Raw genomic sequence first — 21,624 nt, forward strand, 5'->3', positions numbered from 1 at the left:
TATTTAACTGTTAGATGGTATTCCCTACTTAAACTGGCTCTCACATTGATATAAAAAACAAAAAACAAAACCTGTCATCCTGCTCTGTGACTTTTTCCTCAGCCGTTCATGCATCATTTACTTTCAGGCGTCACTCAAACCCCAAACCACACAGACGAAAACAGATACCACAGTAAAGTGCAAGCTGTATACATAAATTTAGCCAGTACACAGCAGGAACGCTCTCAGTGTGGCGGGAAAAAAAAAAATTCCCCCAAACACCATTTAGCCAACTTAACCACAGTGCACAAGGCTATAAACTAAACTCCATTATCAAATATCGAGTATATAGTAGGAGTCTGCCTGTATTGTATGTAGCTGTACATTTAGTGTTTCTGGAACATGTGCAAAAGACACGAGTTTCAAGCACAATGCTTTACCATTTTTTTTTTTTTTTTTTAAAGATTTTTTGGGGGGGCTTTTTTCACCTTTATTGGATAGGACAGTGTAGAGACAGGAAATGAGCGGGAGAGAGAGACGGGGAGGGATCGGGAAATGACCTCGGGTCGGAATTGAACCCGGGTCCCCGGATTTATGGTATGGCGCCTTATCCACCTGAGCCGTGACGCCCCAATGCTTTACCATTATTAATGAAGTAGTATTCAAAACACACCTTGTTTACTGATTTCACAAAGGTATACTACCGTTCAAAAGTTTGGGGTCACTTTGAAATGTCCTTATTTTTGAAAGAAAAGCACTGTTCTTTTCAATGAAGATCACTTTAAACTAATCAGAAATGCACTCTATACATTGCTAATGTGGTAAATGACTATTCTAGCTGCAAATGTCTGGTTTTTGGTGCAATATCTCCATAGGTGTATAGAGGCCCATTTCCAGCAACTCTCACTCCAGTGTTCTAATGGTACAATGTGTTTGCTCATTGCCTCAGAAGGCTAATGGATGATTAGAAAACCCTTGTACAATCATGTTAGCACAGCTGAAAACAGTTTAGCTCTTTAGAGAAGCTATAAAACTGACCTTCCTTTGAGCAGATTGAGTTTCTGGAGCATCACATTTGTGGGGTCGATTAAATGCTCAAAATGGCCAGAAAAATGTCTTGACTATATTTTCTATTAATTTTACAACTTCTCATCTCATCTCATTATCTCTAGCCGCTTTATCCTTCTACAGGGTCGCAGGCAAGCTGGAGCCTATCCCAGCTGACTATGGGCGAAAGGCGGGGTACACCCTGGACAAGTCGCCAGGTCATCACAGGGCTGACACATAGACACAGACAACCATTCACACTCACATTCACACCTACGGTCAATTTAGAGTCACCAGTTAACCTAACCTGCATGTCTTTGGACTGTGGGGGAAACCGGAGCACCCGGAGGAAACCCACGCGGACACGGGGAGAACATGCAAACTCCGCACAGAAAGGCCCTCGCCGGCCCCAGGGCTCGAACCCAGGACCTTCTTGCTGTGAGGCGACAGCGCTAACCACTACACCACCGTGCCGCCCATTTTACAACTTATGGTGGTAAATAAAAGTGTGACTTTTCATGGAAAACACAAAATTGTCTGGGTGACCCCAAACATTTGAACAGTAGTGTAATTGTGTCATTTTTACACTTAGTCATCAATAAATATTCGCTATGAAAATGAGTAGGCCAAGTTACTAGCCACTTTTACGCAGCCTGTTCAAGGTGGGAATCTTGCACCTTTTATTATGCCTTGCATTCTGTATAAAACATCCAAACGCGGAACAGAGGTCTGTGCTGTTCTGTTCTGCCTCTGAGCCAGAACGATTGGTAGTAGCAGAACTAGAATTGACGTCTGTGTGAAAAGGACAGCCGGCACAGCAGGATTATTTTTTTTTCATTCTGGCGCAGCTTCATGCTGGCTTTATTTGGTTTAGTGTCAACAACCAAAACTGGAATACTGAGGTGCCTTCTTTACGCCAGTATCGCAGTTTATCCGTGTAAAAAGGGCTGCTGACAGAAACGGTGCTTACAGAGCAGATAATAACAGAAGAGTGCATACAAGAAGAGACCTCGATGAGAGATTTAATTATTGTAACATAGGCAAAATGTCCAAGCTGTTGTTCACACTGCAGATGTGATCACATGCATCCCAGTACGTGTGTTTAGTGCTTTCCACTTGTGATTGGCTCACCCAGGACAGATCCTTATACCATGCCATTCAGAGTTCACCAAACCAACTCTCTCTCTAGCCAAGTTATGGTGACATGCTTCAAGGTGATTCTTGTCATCTGAAAGACCAAAGTAAGGTCGATTGCGTCTGTAAGGATACTCTCAAGCATATTGTTCCAGTTTCTGAATCGGAGCAAAATTTGATGCTTTTGATTCCTTCGCGAAGCCCTGCGATGACCTGGCGACTTGTCCAGGGTGTACCCCGCTTCTCACCCATAGCCAGCTGGGATAGGCTCCAGCTCGCCTGCGACCCTGTAGAACAGGATAAGCGGCTACAGATAATGGATGGATGGATTCCTTTGCGACTTGGCTTGGTTCATTTTCTGACTTTGCTTAATTAAACAAAACAAGAAGCAAAAAACAAACAAATCTTTGGTTGAAACAAACCTTTGTCAATTGGAAATCATGAAAACCGGCCAAGCAATGAGAGAATTATAGAAATAACCAGTTTGTTTTTCACATCCACCATTTATTATCTTTTCATTTTCCTCAGTCCAAATCTCTAGAACACAACACGTTTTTCCAGCACTTCAGTTCTGTCCTTTGGCTCATTTTGCACCTCATGGCTCAATTCAGCAGCTCACATTAATACAAGAATGTCTCTCACAGCCCAAAATACACTTTTTGTAGCTGGATTGATTCAGGACCGACTCACTTTCTCACTCAAGTCAAACCGTACTAGAGTTCCATCGGAACTGGACCGGTACCACCAGCCCCAGACCATCTGAGCGAGGTTATTTTTGGTCCGATTGCTCTTACCTGCCTAAACGAACCATGCTGAACTGCACCATCGTATATGCGCCATGGTTCAGTTCCGATACCTTGAACACCCCATATGTGAATGCACGCTAAATAACCTATTGGTTGCCGTTTAGCATTGTATGCACCTAAGCCTCTCACTATAGTTAAGAAACCACAATTAATTAAGGTTGGTAAGGTGTCATAGTGTTGTTGTTTGGACTGTGACACTGCTCACCAGGCAGTTAGGTAGAATGGATAATACGGACTGGTGGCACCACTGTTGTTCTTTAAGTGCCTTGTGCTGCCTGTTTTAACTGATAAAGAAACGGTTTGAAAGTAGCTGGAACTTCCCCAGCCTCAGCAATCTTTCTCTCTCTCTCTCTCTCTCTCTCTCTCTCTCTCTCTCTCTTTCACTCTCTCGCTGTAAAACTCTCTGCTTGCACGCTGCCTGCTTCCGGATCCTACTCAGGGTGAGGAGGTAGACATGGCATGCAGCCGTATCTCGTGGCTCTGTGGGCTGTGTTATGAGTTATGAGACTGTCTGTCTGCTGTGAACTTAGCCTGGCAAGTTGAAGTCTGAGTATTTACACAGAGAGGAGACAGCAGTCACAGCTTCCAGTAAGTACGTTTCAGTGCTTTCCCATTTGGTCAAGCACACACCTACTATCTAATTTGAATATATTTAAGTGTGCAGGCATGTAAATCTGGGTTTTAAGTCAAGGACTTGCCGATTTCTGCATTTGGTAGCCTATTCTTCTAACTTCCCTGTCTTTAGTTTCACATCCTTTAATTATCATCTAAACACTGTCTGGAAATCCCTTCAACATTTGGTGCTGTCAGGAATTGTGTTTCTATACTCCACTGAATAATTTTACTATTATTCTTGCATGTAGTGGCTTATACTTCAAATGTTTTTCCCCAAAGTAGTCCTAATGAGGATATGATGAAGCAATGTGATATTTTAGCCATTGTATTTTTTTTTTTGTGTGTGTGTGTATGTGTGTTGTAAACCAGGCTTAGAAACTCAGAGCGGTATTAGTCATGACTTGCTTCCTCCGTCTCTTCCTTAAATAAAAACACTAACAGGAAGTTGACAGCTAGTTATTAAACATAACCCTATCTACAACAATGAAGCATTGCTCTTATTATTGCCGTCTGCACACATGACTAAAAAATATCATAACTTCTGTATTACCTGTACCTGCATGGTAAGACTTGATTACTTACAGTAGTTTGTATGTATAATTATATCAGATATGGTAAAGCTACTAGATAATTTTATCTAGCCTTTTGACCATTTACAGTGCAGGAAGAGAGTTAACGTCCCTGCCAAAACAGCTCTAGATTTGTTAAATGAGCAGCTTGAGTGATTTGATGAGGTGTTTTTTTTTTTGTTTGTTTGTTTGTTTGCTTTTTTTTAATAAAAGGGGTTTTCTATTTGCCTTTCTAGCAATTCAGCGAACATTTTTTTTTCTTCAGAATGTTTTCTTGATCTTCCAGACTTCACTTTGACCGCCATCATTCCTGTTAACTGCCATTTCTTAATAACATTACGAACTGAGGAAACAGTGACCTGAAAACACTTTGCTATCTTCTTGTAGCCTTCTCCTGCTTTTTGAGCATCAATTATTTTATTTTTCAGAATGCTAGGGAGTTGTTTAGAGGAGCCCTTGGCTGTTGACTTTAGAGACAAGTTTGACGAGTCAGAGAATTTATACAGCTTTGAAATCTGCATCACCTGACCTTTCCTAATCATGGCCATGAAAAAGCCATAGCTCTAAGCTAATTAAGGCCTAGAACCTTGGTAAAAGTTACCCGAGAATTCAAATCTATTGGTGCGCCCAAACTTTTGCATAGTATGGCGTTCCTTTCCTTTATTTCACTCGAAAATTGTACAAAAGGAAAAAAAACAACCCCATACATCTTTGCATAAAATGCTGAAAAGAAATGTCATATTTAACTTTATGCCTTTTGGTGATCAGTTCAGCTTCTGCTCACTTAACTATTCACAGTCACAGACATTTTAAGCAAGGGTGCCCAAATTTTTGCATGCCACTGTATGTGTTTGAGTCTGAATGGTGTCTGATTCTTGATAAGGAGTGAAAAAGGAGTGTGAACCTGCCCACATGTTATATTAGAGTTTAAATATCTATTGTGTTCAAACAGGGATGTGCTATCCAAGTTCATGAGTGCTTTACATATCAGTACTGCAAATTTCCACCTAACATACAGCTCTCACCCATCACATGACCACTCCCAAGCAGAGGGGGTGACGGCGAACACGTATTTCCTCCGAGACATTCAAATGTGTGTTTTTTCAAATTGCTGCTAATGTTGTTTCAGAGGGACGCGTAACACACTCCGGGGGAAATGCTGTCTGCCCTCTTCCACATACGTGAGCTCACAGAGGCCTGTGGTTGGCTAGTGTCACTATGATTGTTGCTGGGATTGACCTCCAATCTAGAGAGCATAGTCATTTTTGCAGTGACCTCGTCAGATATAAACTTGAAAAGATATCTTTTGATGATAATGCGAATGCTTTTCTGTTGTGCTACTCGGGAGCCCCGTTTTGAGAATTTTGATTTGAGAATATTGGCACAAAATGGCTGACCTGCAAAAGCAACTGTTTTAACCCAGACCGGCCGCCTGATACATACGCCATAACCAGTATAATATATGTGAACTTAACTGATTACATTACTGCCAAAATTTCAATGGTGTGCCATTGGCAAAAGTTACAGATAGCAGCTTTTAATTTTGTGGCCTTTTTGATGAACAATCTATTAATTGGTTGGGTTCTACTATATACTTTTCGCCTTTCTGTCCCTTTCTCCCAGTGCTGTGTTCATATCATTGTTTTCTTGTAACTGGTTAATATTTAAATTTAGAACACTTGGGTGGCTGTAAATATACGTGGGCATGCCACCCATTTATGACGTATGTGCGGGAAACATTGGTACTGATGAAATACTTTACATATAAATATCAGACTTGCACGCTGCCTGGCCAAAAAAAGTCACCATTTGGATTCAAATAAGCAAATAGTTAAGAACCTTTTGATTGGATAATTACCACAGTGATTAATTTGTTTCAGCTGGCAATAATTCCTTTTAACCCTAACTGATGCAGTGAGTAGTTTCTCATTTCTTTAACAACTATTGCCGAGTTTCCCAAAAGCCTCTTAACGCTGTGTCTTAACGAGGAGAGAAAGCATTCATTGTGCTGCTCGCTCTACCATTTAACGATGATTTTTGTGCTGTGGTGCTTTTGGGAAACTTGGCACACGTTGGAAGACGTATCCCATAGTCATGGAAAAGATACTACACTGCAACCTTGCTATAACAAACTCCTTTGGGGATGTCCAAATAGTTTGTTGTACTGAAGAGTTCATAATACTGAAATGGACCCACTTGTCACACTCATGTTATACAGTATGTGAAATTTTAGGCATGTTCTCCTTATCACGAATTTCTCCTTCCAAGTCACTATCACAGTTCATTGACTAAGTTAAAGGATCACGAATGGGAGCGATGATTGATTTTCTCCATCTGTTATGGAAATTATGGAGGTTACCGGTGTATCGTTGTCAGTGTCCACCCACTGACTCGCTATGTTTTCTAAATCTTCACCATTCAGTTCATTCATGTGTTGCAAATCGCCGAGGATGTCATTTATGTCACGCCGCGGGGCTGGGTGTGGGTAACACTGCTGGTAAGCTTTAACTTGATGCTAAGTTTAGTGGTATCAGCAGTCAAGCCTTTGATCGACTTAGTTAACGCCGGCTTTAACAGAAAGGTGTCAGCATTAACCTTTTCAGCAGTTTGTGCTACAGTAGATCTTCTGTGGGATTGGACTATGTATGGGCTAGCCTTCATGCCCCATGCGAATCAGTGAGCCTTCGACACCCATGACCCTGTCACCGGTTCACTGGTTGTCCTTCCTTGGACCACTTCTGGTAGGTACTAACCACTACATACCGGGAACACCCCACAAGATGTACCATTTTGGAGATACTCAGACCCAGTCATCTAGCCATCACAATTTGGCCCTTGGCAAAGTCACTCAGATCCTTACACTTGCCCATTTTTCCTGCTTCCAACACATCAACTTCAGGAACTGACTGTTCTCTTGCTGCCTAATGTATCCCACCCCTTGACACGTGCCAATGTAATGAGATAATCAGTGTTATTCACTTCACCTGTCAGTTGTTTCAATGTTATGGCTGATCGATGTATGTGGAACATGAAATTGAGTAGATTAACTCTGTTGAGCCTGAAACCTGTCAGCCACTCTTGCAGTAGTTGTGTGTGTGCAGTTATTCCATGAAATTGAGTCATATATGCGCTGATGGCTGGCGGCATGGTGGTGTCGTGGTTAGCGCTGTCGCCTCACAGTAAGAAGGTCCTGGGTTCGAGCCCAGTGACGGGCGAGGGCCTTTCTGTGTGGAGTTTGCACGTTCTCCCCGTGTCTGCGTGGGTTTCCTCCGGGTGCTCCGGTTTCCCCCACAGTCCAAAGAGGTTAGGCTAATTTGTGGCTCTAAATTGACCGTAGGTGTGAATGCGAGTGTGAATGGTTTGTTTGTCTCTGTGTCAGCCCTGTGATGACCTGGCAACTTGTCCAGGGTGTACCCCGCCTCTCGCACATAGTCAGCTGGGATAGGCTCCAGCTTGCCCGTGACCCTGTAGGACAGGATAAGCAGCTACAGATAATGGATGGATGCGCTGATGGGCAACGAGGCGCGCAGCACTGCTTTGGCTATAAGCTATGTATGACAAGATTGAGTAGAATAACTGTTTTATTCTATCCACATTCACTGGATTTTGAGAAACAGCATTTTTATTTTTTGCAAATTCGATAAATAAAATCTTTATACAAAACTCTGATAAAATAATTTCCACTTAGAATGTAAACAAACCGACGAAATGACAGTAGCAATTTGTGAAAAATGCTACAATAATAATTCTTGAAAAATAAAAAAAGATATGCTCTTACCATCAAATACTTTTCTTCCGTATTTTGTTTTGGGATTTTGTTTTTGAGTAGAGTTTTTATTTCATCCTCAGTTGGTTCAGTAATGTACACCGCCATTTTTCTTCTTCTTTAGGGTTTTTGATGGTTTGGCACCACTGACTGGGCTGGAGTGTGGAACAGGAGATACTGGGGGGGGACTATATTCTTTTAGCTATTTCTGTTTCTTTTAAATACTTGATAACGAAGGGATATATCTGACTTGATGCAGTCTGCATTTTGTTTTTCACTACTCATGGTATAGGAGCTGATATCCTAGTACGTGTAGTAGACAATCAGAGCATGTGATTGCTCATATCCAGTGAATGTGGATAGAATATATATATATGCGCCTCGACATTTTTATATATTTTACGTCTAAAAACATTGATCCTAAAGTTCTACATGGTTTTATTCAGCAACAAAAATCTGAGAGCAGTAACAATGTCCTTAATCTATTTTTTTGTTTCATCCAGCCATCAACTATCTGTAGCTGCTTATCCTGTCCTACAGGGTCACAGGCAAGCTGGAGCCTATCCCAGCTGACTATTGGCAAGAGGCGGGGTACACCCTGGACAAGTCACCAGGTCATCGCAGGGCTGACACATAGAGACAAACAACCATTCACACTCAATTTAGAGCCACCAATTAGCCTAACCTGCATGTCTTTGGACTGTGGGGGGAACCGGAGCACCTGGAGGAAACCCACGCAGACACTGGGAGAACATGCAAACTCCAGACAGAAAGGCCCTCGCCGGCTGCTGGGCTTGAACCAAGGACCTTCTTGCTGTGAGGCAACAGTGCTAACCACTACACCACTGTGCCGCCTGCCATCAGCGCATATACGACTCAATTTCGTGGAATAACCGCACAAACAACTACTGCAAGAGATTTTTTGTTTCAGTCAACTGTAAATATCCACTTTTCAAAAACCTATTTTCAGACGTGCTGAGATATTGTGATAAAACACACACGCACTATAAACATTTCTGACCAAGACTTTTGACATCTGAACCTTGCAAATATAGGTGTTGGCTACAGGTAAGTGATTAAAGCATACTGAAATTTTTGTGCGGTTTGACTACTAAAGTGTTAAAACTTTGGCATGGTGCTATTATTTTTATTTTATTTTTTTTAAAGTCAGTTGCCTACACAATGAATATTGGCGAGGATGGTGTCAACAAATGTAACGCGGCTGTGACAAACCAGACGCTCGCAAATTTTCAATAAAATCATGGCTTTAATGTGAGAAGGGCAATCCGAAGTCAATGTACAAAAGTCAAGCCAGGTCAAAACCAAGAATAACCAAAACATTAACGTGGGCAAAGCAAATTAGTGTCGAAAAACAGGAATCAAGAGATACAGGTGACCAAAACAAAAGGGCTAGGCAATAGGAAAAAACCAGAAGGCAAAAAAGGTCATACACAAAGAAACAAACCATACAAGGCCGCTTACGAGGATAGAAGACAATACTGTGCAATGGACAAGACAGACAAAGGGGTATAAGTACAAACACAGACAAGTAGGTACAGGTGATTTGAAATTAGAATTCAGGTGAGGTGGTTCTGGATTGGTTGATGGAGTACATGCGATAGTAACTGGTGTCTGAGGGGGATTATGGGAAATGGAGTCCTGAGGGTTAGGGCAGACGGAGGGTAAGCCCGGAAGCATGACGACAAACCTGTAATTGTCTTCCTCCCCACTGTCAAAGGTAATGGCCCATCAGTCTGGAATGCCATTTTGGCCCTCTGTGCTCCCACCCACCCACCAGTTTGGAATGTCAGTGTGAATTGTAAGAAAAGAAGAGACAATAGAGATCTTGCAGTCACGTGACCGGAAAGTACACAACCGCCATCTTGTCGGTCAAAAACACCCGCTGAATACTGCTGCACTCATGTACAGAATGGATCAATTTCAACCGACGGACTACACGGCTCATTTTTCTAATGAACAGATAACTAGATATATGTCTAAAATAAACGATCTACAGATTTGTGACCCTTATGGCTTACCGGACGGAGTTTTCATGACCGGATTTTGAACTGCCAGCGGAATACGTATAATTACCTCATTAACTTTCCCTCGCTGTTCAGTGGTGAAGCAGTGCGTGCCTATAAATCTCTGCACAGTTATCTCTACAGAAATTCAGGATTTGTCAGCGACTCAGATGTGGCATCTTGTAAACAAGAATCCTCATTGGACGGGTAAGTCACTTAAGTATTGAGTATAGCACTGACCAGCCGATTATAGAATAGAATAAGGTAATTCCAGCTGTAATTCCAAATCGTCCGTCTTGTTTACATGGATCTGGCGTTGGAGAGGTAGAGGCTTGGCAGTGGAGATTTGAGTAACTGTTTTCTGAGCTTAGTCAACAGGCCGGCTCTGCAGCCTCGCTTTTGCTTCCGCTCCCGGCGCCGCCTCCTTCGCTTTGCTTCCGATAACAATCCACGGAGACCCCGCTGGTCTCGCTATCTCGTCCGGAATGTTTTTTTTTTTTTTTCTCGTCCGGAATGTTGTGCATGCGATGGAAATCGCTACAAACCGTCATTTTCTGCTGGAAACCAATGTCCAGTAAGTCCATACGGTTGTAGTGGATATTGAAGTCCGGTACAGATGAACAACACGCAAAAATACATACAAAAAACATAAAAAACGTGCACAGGTAGGGAGAGCTTGTAGCCGCAGCCGTTGTAGTAGAATTGTGTATATAGTAGGGTTTTCCAGAAGAAAAGGTAGAAGTAAAAGCAGAAGTAGAACCAGAAGTAGAAGGCGGAAATATGGCGTTTGACCGACAAGATGGCGTCTGTCACAATCTGGATCAGCTGTGACGTCACATGCAAGTGCTCCATAAAAGCCTTTTTTACAGTTTTTTTTTTTTTTTTTTTAACTTGTGAAATTCCTCTCTGCATTTAACCCATCTGAAGCAGTGAATGCACACACACACGTGAGCAGTGAACACACACACATACCCAGAGCAGTGGGCAGCCATGCTAACAGTGCCCGGGGAGCAGTTGGGAGTTAGGTGCCTCGCTCAAGGGCACCTCAGCCCAAGGCCTTCCCATATTAACCTAACCGCATGTCTTTAAACTGTGGGGGAAACCAGAGCACCCGGAGGAAACCCACACAGACAACATGCAAACTCTACACAGAAAGGCCCCTGCCAGCCGCGAACCCAGAACCTTCTTGCTGTGAGGCGACCGTGCTAACCACTTACACCACCGTGCCGCCACTATGATAAAATTTTCTGGGCAGATGGAGAACTTGTAGCCTACCCATGCAAGCTGCTTGACAACAGAAGCTTTAACTATAGAGCTTATTGTGACAGACGCCATCTTGTTGGTCAAACGCCATATTTCCGCCTTCTACTTCTACTTCTGGTTCTACTTCTATATTAGATAAGTCATGTGACTTATCTAATATAGCAACCACTGGCCGGCCGTATTGGGTGTAATGACATTAACAAAATGGCGACTACGTTCAATGCTTCCGATGCAAATCCGTGCTTTCATGAATGAACTCATAAAATGGATGAAAAATATAAATCAAGATATGCACAAAAGTGGGCTTTGGTACTACAGACCCATATTCAGTCTCAGCAGCGATGACAACTGCTTTAGTCGGAAGCAGTTTAGTCGAGATGGCAGATTCCCGATTTGATGCAAGAACTGAAGTACCAGCATTTGAAAACCTGGATATTGTCAACTATCTGGTTTTGTCAAAATGTAGTAAATACATAACACTGTAATCCTGCTGAGCATGTGGTGTTAAAATACTGCTGCCTCAATGTTTCATAAACAAGCTTGCATACTCAATACCAATACATATCATGCTTCTAATATCGCTCATATGCCATCACATAAATGTGAACAGTTTTCCAGGAGGTCAGCATGTGCGTGTATACTTTGGGTCTCTGACTTTATCACAACAAAAGCTGGTAATTTAATATGACAGACATTAAATACTAGGGTTGCACTGAATCCAAGATTCGGTTTCGGATTCAGCCGAATCTTGGCCTTTTTAAAGGGGTTCAGTTTCGGCCGAACCCTAGAGTGCCGACCGAACCGAATCCTACGTGCGGCGCACGTGCATGCGATTACGTCATCAATGTTTAGGAGAAGATAGCCTCCATTGTGCTTGCAGTCGAAATCGAAAATGGAAGCAGTGAGCCGAAAGAGTGTTGTGTGGCAGTACTTTCAAGTGAAAGAGGGAGATTCAAGTCGCGCAACACGCACACTTTGCAGTACAGAGTTGTCTCGTGGTGGGAAAGATGCTAAACAGTACACAACATCTCCGCTGTTAAAACATCTTCGCTCAAAGCATCCGACGGAGGACGAGTTGTGCATAGCCGAATCTAACGTCAGTGAGGCTTCAGGTACCGCAACCGCACTGTCACAGATAAAAAGTGGTAGTCAGACCACCATTACCAACGCTAGCTATAGAAATGGGTTGTTAATAAAACAGCCTATGTGGAGACATGTTCGAGTTTTTTGTGCTACACTTTGTTTAATGTATCTAATTAAGCCTACAGTTGTAAGTGCTTGAAATTGAAGTGAAATAGCCTATAATTTATGTTCCATGAGTGTAAGCATTAAACATGATCAAGATTCCCAGTAGGGCGGCATGGTGGTGTAGTGGTTAGCGCTGTCGCCTCACAGCAAGAAGGTCCGGGTTCGAGCCCCGTGGCTGGCGAGGGCCTTTCTGTGTGGAGTTTGCATGTTCTCCCCGTGTCCGCGTGGGTTTCCTCCGGGTGCTCCGGTTTCCCCCACAGTCCAAAGACATGCAGGTTAGGTTAACTGGTGACTCTAAATTGACCGTAGGTGTGAATGTGAGTGTGAATGGTTGTCTGTGTCTATGTGTCAGTCCTGTGATGACCTGGTGACTTGTCCAGGGTGTACCCCGCCTTTCGCCCGTAGTCAGCTGGGATAGGCTCCAGCTTGCCTGCAACCCTGTAGAAGGATAAAGCGGCTAGAGACAATGAGATGAAAGAGCACTTTAGCAATGGCTCACTGTTACTGACAGGCCTTATTCTTTTAGCAATCATGTCACTTTTTGCTCTTTTTCTTTGTTCTTTATAATGGACAGTATACTAAAGCCTGTACACTGAATGACTTTAAGCTGAAAATTTCAGTGGTGTTCTCCAAGTGTGACTATTCAAATACAAAATAGTGGCAGAAGTTATTGCCTATGTTTTTACAGTTTAAAATAAAATAAAATATTCCTTCTGGATAAAGTATCTCTATCTTACTATTAAGAAAAGGAAATGTGCAATGTTTTTCACTGTATTATAATGTACTAGCTAATGTTCGGAGTAGGATTCGGTTTCGGATTCAGCCAAATTTTAAGCAGTGGATTCGGTATTCGGCAGAACCTTAAAAATCAGGATTCGGTACATCCCTTTAATGTATTTAATAAATACTAACCAGATATAAAGTGTTTGCTGCAAATTCTACTGATGGTTTAAACCAGACCTGGGCATTTTCCGGCCCGCGGGCCGCATCCGGCCCTTTGGTTCATTCTGACCGGCCCGCGTAAGGTTAATTAGAAATTACAAAATAAACGTATTTTCTAATTTTACCTCATGCATGGACTGAATGTGCATTGCTTTTATTTTGAAGTTGTGTTCAACAAAAACGCAATGCGTGCGACATGAACACGACATGAAATCCCACGAAACCTAATCCCGCGATAACTGCTTCCGTAATTTGTCCAGACCAACCACAAACTTATACGTCATCCTTCAAATGGTCCAGCCAATCACATAGTGTGACATCACCAGCAGGCGCCGGAGCCCAAGCCGATCTGTAGATCTGATTCCTACACCGAATTGACATGGCATCATTATTATAATCTGATGTATCTTGCTTGATATTTGGAGTAGAAAGACAATATTGTGATGTCTTTATTGTGTTTTGGGGTGAATGTGACTGAAAAAAAATGGTACAAACGTTCACATTTTGTTAGCCATTGTTTTGGGAAGTTTGATTGAATAAATGACATTTTTTATAAGGCAGCCTCGTTTTTTCCATACTCTTACCAGTCTTAGCAGCTTGTAAAAACAATGTTATTTACTGCTTTATATAAAGAAATACAATAAATATTATGCAGAATTTAGTTCAGCCTTTTGGTCCGGCCCTCCACAAAATTTTCTGTTTCTCATGTGGCCCCATGGAAAAAATAATTGCCCACCCCTGGTTTAAACTGATGGTTTGCTTGATTAGTTGTACATCCAAATGCCGAACAACTGTTTTTTTTTTTTTAAGATTTTTTTTGGGCTTTTTTCACCTTTATTGGATAGGACAGTGTAGAGACAGGACAGGAAATGAGTGGGAGAGAGAGACGGGGAGGGATCGGGAAATGACCTCGGGTCGGAATCGAACCCGGGTCCCCGGATTTATGGTACGGCGCCTTAGCCACCTGAGCCATAACGCCCCAATGCCGAACAACTGTGAATTTCATCTATGCTGACAGTGTTGGACTGGTCAGTGTTCTAGTTTGTTTTACGTCCAAAATGGCGGTGTTGACATTTTGACCAAGCGGTAATGTTTGCATGATGTCATGTGAATATGGTCTCTAGGAAGTTATAGATACCGTATGATGTGCTGTGCCTGTGCAGAGCTGATGGAGGTAAAATACTTCCCTCAGCTCTGAAGCTGTGAAATGCTTTCAGATGTGTGTTCATGTAACATTTTTCCTCTGGCAGAAAAGCACCAGTTTCATTCCAGCGCTTCATAAAAATATATCAGGATTGGTGACCGGTTACCTACGTAAAAAGGAGCAACAGTGACGACACCAGCGCCTTTCTGAAAACTTCAGAGATTTATACCCTGTCCACACTAGGGATTTTGTACTGATACGAAACTACTTTCGTACCGCAACACCTGTCCACACTAGCAACTATACCAGTACTGTAGCGGTATAAGTGTATCGGTACGAAACCCACAAGTGTATGGGTTTCGTACCAGTACAGTACCGGTACTGTAGCGCTTCGCTGTAGTGTGGACAGATGAAGCGGCTCTGTATCGATGCAAATATAATGCGCATGCGCAAAGTCACACACCTCAATCGATGTCTTCGCTGAATAAAATAGTGAAGAACGGAGATTCGTTTGTTTCTTTCTCAACTGCCTCACGCGTTTTATACGATTCGACTGAATAAATGACCACCAGAAATACAGACTGTACACTGACAACAAAAAGCACACACACGTTGTTTCATCCGTACAGAAGCCGAGAGAGGCCCTTCATATAATCCTTTTTTTTTTTTTTTATTCACCTTGTTATCCCAAGATAACGACATAATTAATTCAGGATCTCGAGGAAACAACACAACTAATTCGAGATCTCGAGAAAACAAAACCGTTATTTCGAGATCTCGAGAAAACAAAACAATTATTTCATGATCTCGAGTAAACAGCTGAGAAACGGTTCATTCAGGTGCGCCAAGAGATTTGTGATATGCTGACTTTGGGGCTATTTCTCATTCTGTATAGACGCAACTTTGGTCATTAGAATATCTGGAATAATCGATCACCTAATAAGGCAATATTTTGATCAGGCGTTGACACGGAGAGATTGCATTAAGTCTTTTAATAAGGGATAATTTCAAAATTAGTCCGCAGCACCTCCGCAGAAGACTGGCCCGGCTTCGTTTCTACCGACGGAGATACAGTGATCCAGCTGAGATCATGAAATAATTGTTTTGTTTTCTCGAGATCTCGAAATAATGGATGCCATGGGGGCGTCGTGGCTCAGGTGGATAAGGCGCCATACCATAAATCCGGGGACCCGGGTTCGATTCCGGCCCGAGGTCATTTCTCAATCCCTTCCCGTCTCTCTGTCCCGCTCATTTCCTGTCTCTACACCGTCCTATCCAATAATAAAGGTGAAAAAAGCCCCAAAAAAATCTTTTAAAAAAAATAACGGATGCCATATATTCTCGGAAGGAAGTTACTCGGTAACCACGGAAACATTTCGCGCACGGGCATTTCAACTACCGTGAAAGAAAACCGCAAACATTTCTCGCTAGTGTGGACAGATGCACTAAACTGTACTGGTATACTTTGTATCGATACGGTTATACCACTTTCGTACCGGTATAAGTGTGAACACAGCATTAGAAGCACTCAGAGCAGCTGCACAACATAGGCAGAGAGCTCTAAAAAAAAAAAAAAAAGACGCTGGGTGCAGTGCGACCCTAGTCTGGCTAACGCGACTTCAAAGCTCTGCGAGCATTTGGTCTGGCAAAGATATTAAGCCCAACCGTTTCCCAAAGTGCGTGGTTGACCCGCCTCCCTGAAATGCCTCAGTTTGCTACTGGTCGAAGCCAGAAAAGGCTGTGACGAAGCTTAAACCAATCACATCACTCTTTTTCCTCTGACGTATGTGACGCGACGGGGCTAACTGGTAGATTAAACTCTTACCGAAGCCGGTCGGGAGCAAGGCGAAAACGTCCTTCCTTTCAATAAATACCTCCAGGGCTGCTCTTTGCTCCGTTTTCAATGAGAACTTGCTCCATGTTCGTAATGTTTCTAGTGAATGAAGCGCTTCCGGCATAGATTCTGTAAACAATCTATGGCTTCCGGTCGCAGTTCTACTACGTCACTGCCTTGAACACGCCTCTACCCAGGGCCGTTAGAGATGCTCAAAGTTGATTGGCTCCCGATTTTTCGGGAGCTTGGAAGAGCTGTAGATAGCTTGCCTGGCCAGACTAAGCTCGCAACAGGCCCTCGTGTTGCGTCACGCTTAGGATGGGCGGGCCCAGGCTAGTGCGACCCCATAGTCTCTCTTCTCTTTAGGAACAATTGAAAGCTCTTCAGTCAGTGTAAAAACAACCTGTGTTCATAGGAGTCAAATTGGGCATTTTCACACTTCTTACCTCATAATGATCCAATAATGACTGCTGAATTACCATTCTGTTATCATATGAATAGCTCTGGGTGGGCCATCGAGAGCTACTTTCTATCTCAGAGACTTAAATATGCATGTTGTTCTTTTTATTACCCTCACAAAGCTCTAAAAATATGTTCAGGTTTGACCTATATATTTGAAAAGTAAAATGGTCAAGGTTTCTGGGGTGTTTTGTCCATGTTTCCAGGACAAATTCGCAGACTTTTTCAAACAGTTTAACTGTATTTCGGTTTTATCCCACTGGTGGGATTGCCAACCCCAGACGGTTAAACCAGCCATGACAGCATCATTTTGCAATTGACAGCTCAGACATTTAAAGGGATCCTCCAGTGGATTTATTCTCAAACTTATTTTAACTAAAAGTAGTTGGAGATTTGAAAAATCAAACTTTCATTTGCAGAGACCAAATAGTGTTCGAGAAAAATGAATTTTCTTTAAAATGCCAGATGGGCTGCCTGTGCTGGTGACGTATGCGATGGCGTCGTGTAGCGGTCGCATGGAGCAACTCCGCTGTTTATATTCTCTGTTTACGTCATAGTTTTGCAAGTATTTTACCAAATTTATCAGTTTTTAAATAAGCATGCTTCTTTGTGTAGCATATAAATGCCACAATGATGCTAAAAAGAAAGCACACTCTGGAACTAGACTGCATTTCCGCAGAGAAAATGCCAAGTTTGCTTGATCAGCTGGAACAGAGTGTCACCGACAGAAACTGGATGAGCAAGGAGACCTCGTACTGCAAAATCTTTTTTTTTGACATGATCTACATGGTGCTGGTTCAGAGTAGATGAATAGAAAGAAAGACAATACAAATGTAAGAGAGAATATAAACAGCGGAGTTGCTCCAAGCGACCACTACCTGACGACATCATCACATACGTCACCACCGCAGGAAGCCCATCTGGCATTTTAAAGAAAATTCATTTTTCTTGAACACTATTTGGTCTCCGAAAATGAAATTTTGATTTTCCAAATCTGCAACTACTTTTACTTAAAATAAGTTTGAGAATAAATCCGCTGGAGGATCCCTTTAAGTGGCACCAAAATCTGTGTTGCAATTCTGCGTTGTGATCCGGTGCCTTATTGTAACCGGGTTTCGGTCCCCAACCCTATTTAAAAGTGTAAGGTAAATTTTACAGGGGTGTGTGCAAATGAACCTGGGGAATTTTTTTATTTTTTATTTTTTTTAGCCTTTCCAAAAAGTGCTCAGAATGTTGCAAACCACAGGGTGCCATGGTGACCAGTGTCTCAATATAGCACAACTACAGCCTTTGGAAGCTGCAATTTGTGCTTCCCCCGAGATACACAGCATACGATGGTTTTGCAGTGTTGCCCAAACTGAAATCTGCCCCCGACTTGAGGGTAACTGCTGAACACAAGCTGAGCACATTGTGTTTTTAGACTATTGATTTTTTTTTTTTCCCCAGGAAAAGTAGCTTTGATAGATGAAGATACTTATATTGAATACATTTCTACCATTGTACTTTGTTTTGTCTCGTCTGCTTTTCGAGATTGAATATCTGATTTAGGGTTGTATAGCATTATATATACACTATGGCCAAAAGTATGTGGATCCTTGAATTCTATGTCACCCCTCTGTTTCTTCCCCAAACCGTTGCCACAAAGTTGGAAACGCACATTTGTGTATTATGTCTTTGTATGCTGGAACATTAGTTTCCTTTTGTTGGAACTAAGGGGCCCAAACCTGTTCCACCATGACGCTGTGCATGTGGTTTATGAAGACATGGTTTGCCAAGGTTGGAGTGGAAGAACTCTAGCAGCCTGAGCAGAGTCCCAATCCCTCTGAAGACATTTGGCATGAACTGGACCACTGATTGCACCCCAGGCCTTCTCAGCCCTGCTGCTCTTATGGCTGAATGAGCACAAATACCCTACAGCCATTCTCCAAAATCTAGTGGTAAGGCTTCCCAGAAAGTGGGGGGGTTGTAACAGCAAATGGGAACTACATTACAAGCATTTGTAATGCACCCCCTCCATATCTGTCCCTCTGAGTTACATGTCGGTCCTGGGATCGAGATGCTGACCTCTTCTGCTCCTCGGACCTGCCTGATCCATCCTGGTGCCCTGTGTCTGGTTGGAGTCTCATTGCATCGCTCCTGTGGAGGGCGGCCCCATGTGTGGACAGTTGGGGGTCGTGCCTGGAGGACGCTCTGGACTCTTGCAGTGGTGCTTTTGTGGCTGGGGACTGCAGTTGACTTGCTGACTTTGGGACTGCGGTTGTCGTGAACGGTTTTGCACTCGGGTTTCCGTTGGTGGGGGGTTTATAGCATCAACGAAGCTGACTTTATGTTAGGACTGTTAATGTTATAGTCATGTTGTCTGTTGTTGCCCGGATGGGGATGGGTTCCCTTTTGAGTCTGGTTCCTCTCGAGGTTTCTTCATGTCGTCTGAGGGAGTTTTTCCTTGCCACCGTCGCCACAGGCGTGCTCATTGGGGATAGATTAGTTCATATTTTAAGTCGTTCAAATTCTGTAAAGCTGCTTTGCAACAATGTTTATTGTTAAAAGCGCTATACAAATAAACTTGACTTGATTTAGCTGATGTTCTTTTCCAGACAACAAGTTCAACAATTTTTACCTAATCAAAATCTGGAATGGGATGTTCAAAAAGCACATATGCATATTTGCTTTGGTGAGTCATTGTTAACGATACCCTAAGGTGGCAAAGTGTAAACTTCTATCCATCCATCCATTATCCGTAACCGCTTATCCTTTGCAGGGTCACGGGCAAGCTTGGAGCCTATCCCAGCTGACTACGGGTGAGAGGTAGGGTACACCCTGGACACATCTCCAGTGGTTGAATGTTGTAGGTCTTCTGTCTATGTTTGAAGACAGTCAGTGACTCAGAGGTTCAGAGAGTCAGGGATCTTTATGCATAGCTTCCTTGTATCGTGAGAGATGAAGGGTCAAGCTGAGTTGTGCTACTGACTCAAAGGGAACGTAGCGTAGTGCAGAGTTTGATAAGTGCCTTTGGGTAAGTCATGGCTGTTTTTGGTTTTGAGTGTCAAGAGAAGAGCGTTGAGGGCTGGATGAGGAAATGCAGTGATGGAAGTGATGTGGGAGCAGTTGGGAAGATGGAGAGCAAGTTATATGTTTGAATTCTGTATAAGTGACAGGGGTCTGAAGGCATGCAGAGGAAAATCTGCATGGAGTGAGTTACAGTAGTCCAGGGGTCTTCAATTAAGTCACTGAGGTCCAGTTATTAAATTTTGTCCAAGTAGAAGGTCCGAACCGAAGTCCAGCTTGTGTCTTATAGCCTTCCCCTATGTCCACATTTTCATATGGTTTCAACAATATTTATTGTTCATTTCCAATGCAGGAAATGAACCAAGTGCACAAGTATCTCTTTTACCATAAATAAAAGTAGCCCCAGGAAAATAAATTCAAGGCCTTTATTTCAGATTAAAGAAAACAGAAGCCTCAGAATAAAATAAATAAAAAAGTGCAAACAGAGTGGAATAACTCCTTTTTCTCTTAAATTAAAGAGGTCCCAACCTGAAGAATTGACAGGTAAAAAAGTCAACTCAGAAAACATTAACTAAAAAGTGCAAACAGAGCGTTGACTTCTTCTTTGTTCTTAAAATAAGGAGGTCCCAGCCTAAAAAAATGAGGGCCTACTTTTCAAGAAAAAAAAGTCCACATCTTCAGAAAACAAGTGGCTTTTTGGGGGGGAAATGCAAACAGAACATTTTTCTTTGAACTTTTCTCTTTTAATTCTTCTTTTACTCTTCTTAATGAGAAAAACGGGCATGTTGCTGACCTGCCAGTAATTTAAATCTTGGTTGGAGTGCCATTCTCATGCAGATATGTAGGTGTTCATTGTTGGGCCTAGAATGGTACTTGGTTTTGACAATGTTCATAGTGGAAAAAGCTGACTCACAGCTGTAAGTCGATCCAAACATAGTCAAGGTGTGCAGTGCTCCTTTGGTTAGACCAGGGAACACACTCCAATGTGTTTATGTTGCCCCAAAACCCACGCTACTTTTAAGGAACATTCGTTTGCACGTTGCTGGGCTGTAAATGTATGTGTGATGAGTCGGGTAGACCTGTCATACTGTGCTTGCAGTTGGGTTATTTTGCGTGCCCTCAGCTCGGACTTCAGGGGATAACTTTGCTCAAAAGAGCTGTGCTTCGTTTCGTAGTGGCGCTTCACGTTGCCGCTTTTAATTAATGCCACGTTTTCGGAGCATATGAGGCACACTGGTTTTGAACTGCTCGCCGGAAGAATGAACATATATTTCTCCGTCCATTCATCTTTAAAATAACGATTTTCCTTGTCTACTTTCCGCCGCCTTTTGGAGCAAGCCATATTGTCTCGGTCGGTTGTCTCTGAACTTAACTCTCTTCCTCTCTGCTTGTTGCTGTGCTGTGGCGTGCTGGGTAAACTAACGATTTTATTGGCTCAACTGAGTGAAGCTATTGTCGTATTAACTGGAGTAGCAGCGCCGGCTGTCAATAGCCACGACCATCCAAAATAATGCTTCATGAAAATTACTTAATCTCGTGAATTTACCATTGGTCACGGGTCCGGACAGAACCATCACTGGGTCCAGATCCGGACCGAGGTCTGCCATTTGGTGATGCCTGCGTAGTCCAATCTCGAGATGATAAGCAACTGAATAAGCATCAGAGTGGCTTGTGGGGCCAAATGATCAGATCCTCCTGGTGTTTAAAAGGAGAAACAGAAATGACCAAGTCAGGTTAGCAGGGTGAGAAAAAAGTTGTCCAGAACTACACTAAGGATGCATGCAATCT

The 21,624-nt window shown here is 42.7% G+C and overlaps 1 protein-coding gene across 9 annotated transcripts in view; it reads left to right on the plus strand.

The window, feature by feature from the left end:
* Positions 1 to 21,624, plus strand: part of specc1 (sperm antigen with calponin homology and coiled-coil domains 1) — a 268,966-nt gene that overhangs the window by 57,574 nt on the left and 189,768 nt on the right. For 2 of the 9 annotated variants that reach the window (XM_060912643.1, XM_060912641.1), the window contains exon 1: positions 3,405 to 3,554. The exons of 4 other annotated variants lie outside the window; for them this stretch is intronic. The gene's annotated coding sequence lies outside the window, so the exon portion shown is untranslated. Of the gene's footprint in view, positions 1 to 3,404; positions 3,559 to 4,059; positions 4,145 to 21,624 lie in introns of those variants that run through there. 3 more of the 9 variants (XM_060912645.1, XM_060912644.1, XM_060912647.1) reach the window with 3 other exon arrangements.

Source organism: Neoarius graeffei, chromosome 28 (genome assembly GCF_027579695.1).
Source record: "Neoarius graeffei isolate fNeoGra1 chromosome 28, fNeoGra1.pri, whole genome shotgun sequence".
Taxonomy (NCBI): domain Eukaryota; kingdom Metazoa; phylum Chordata; class Actinopteri; order Siluriformes; family Ariidae; genus Neoarius; species Neoarius graeffei.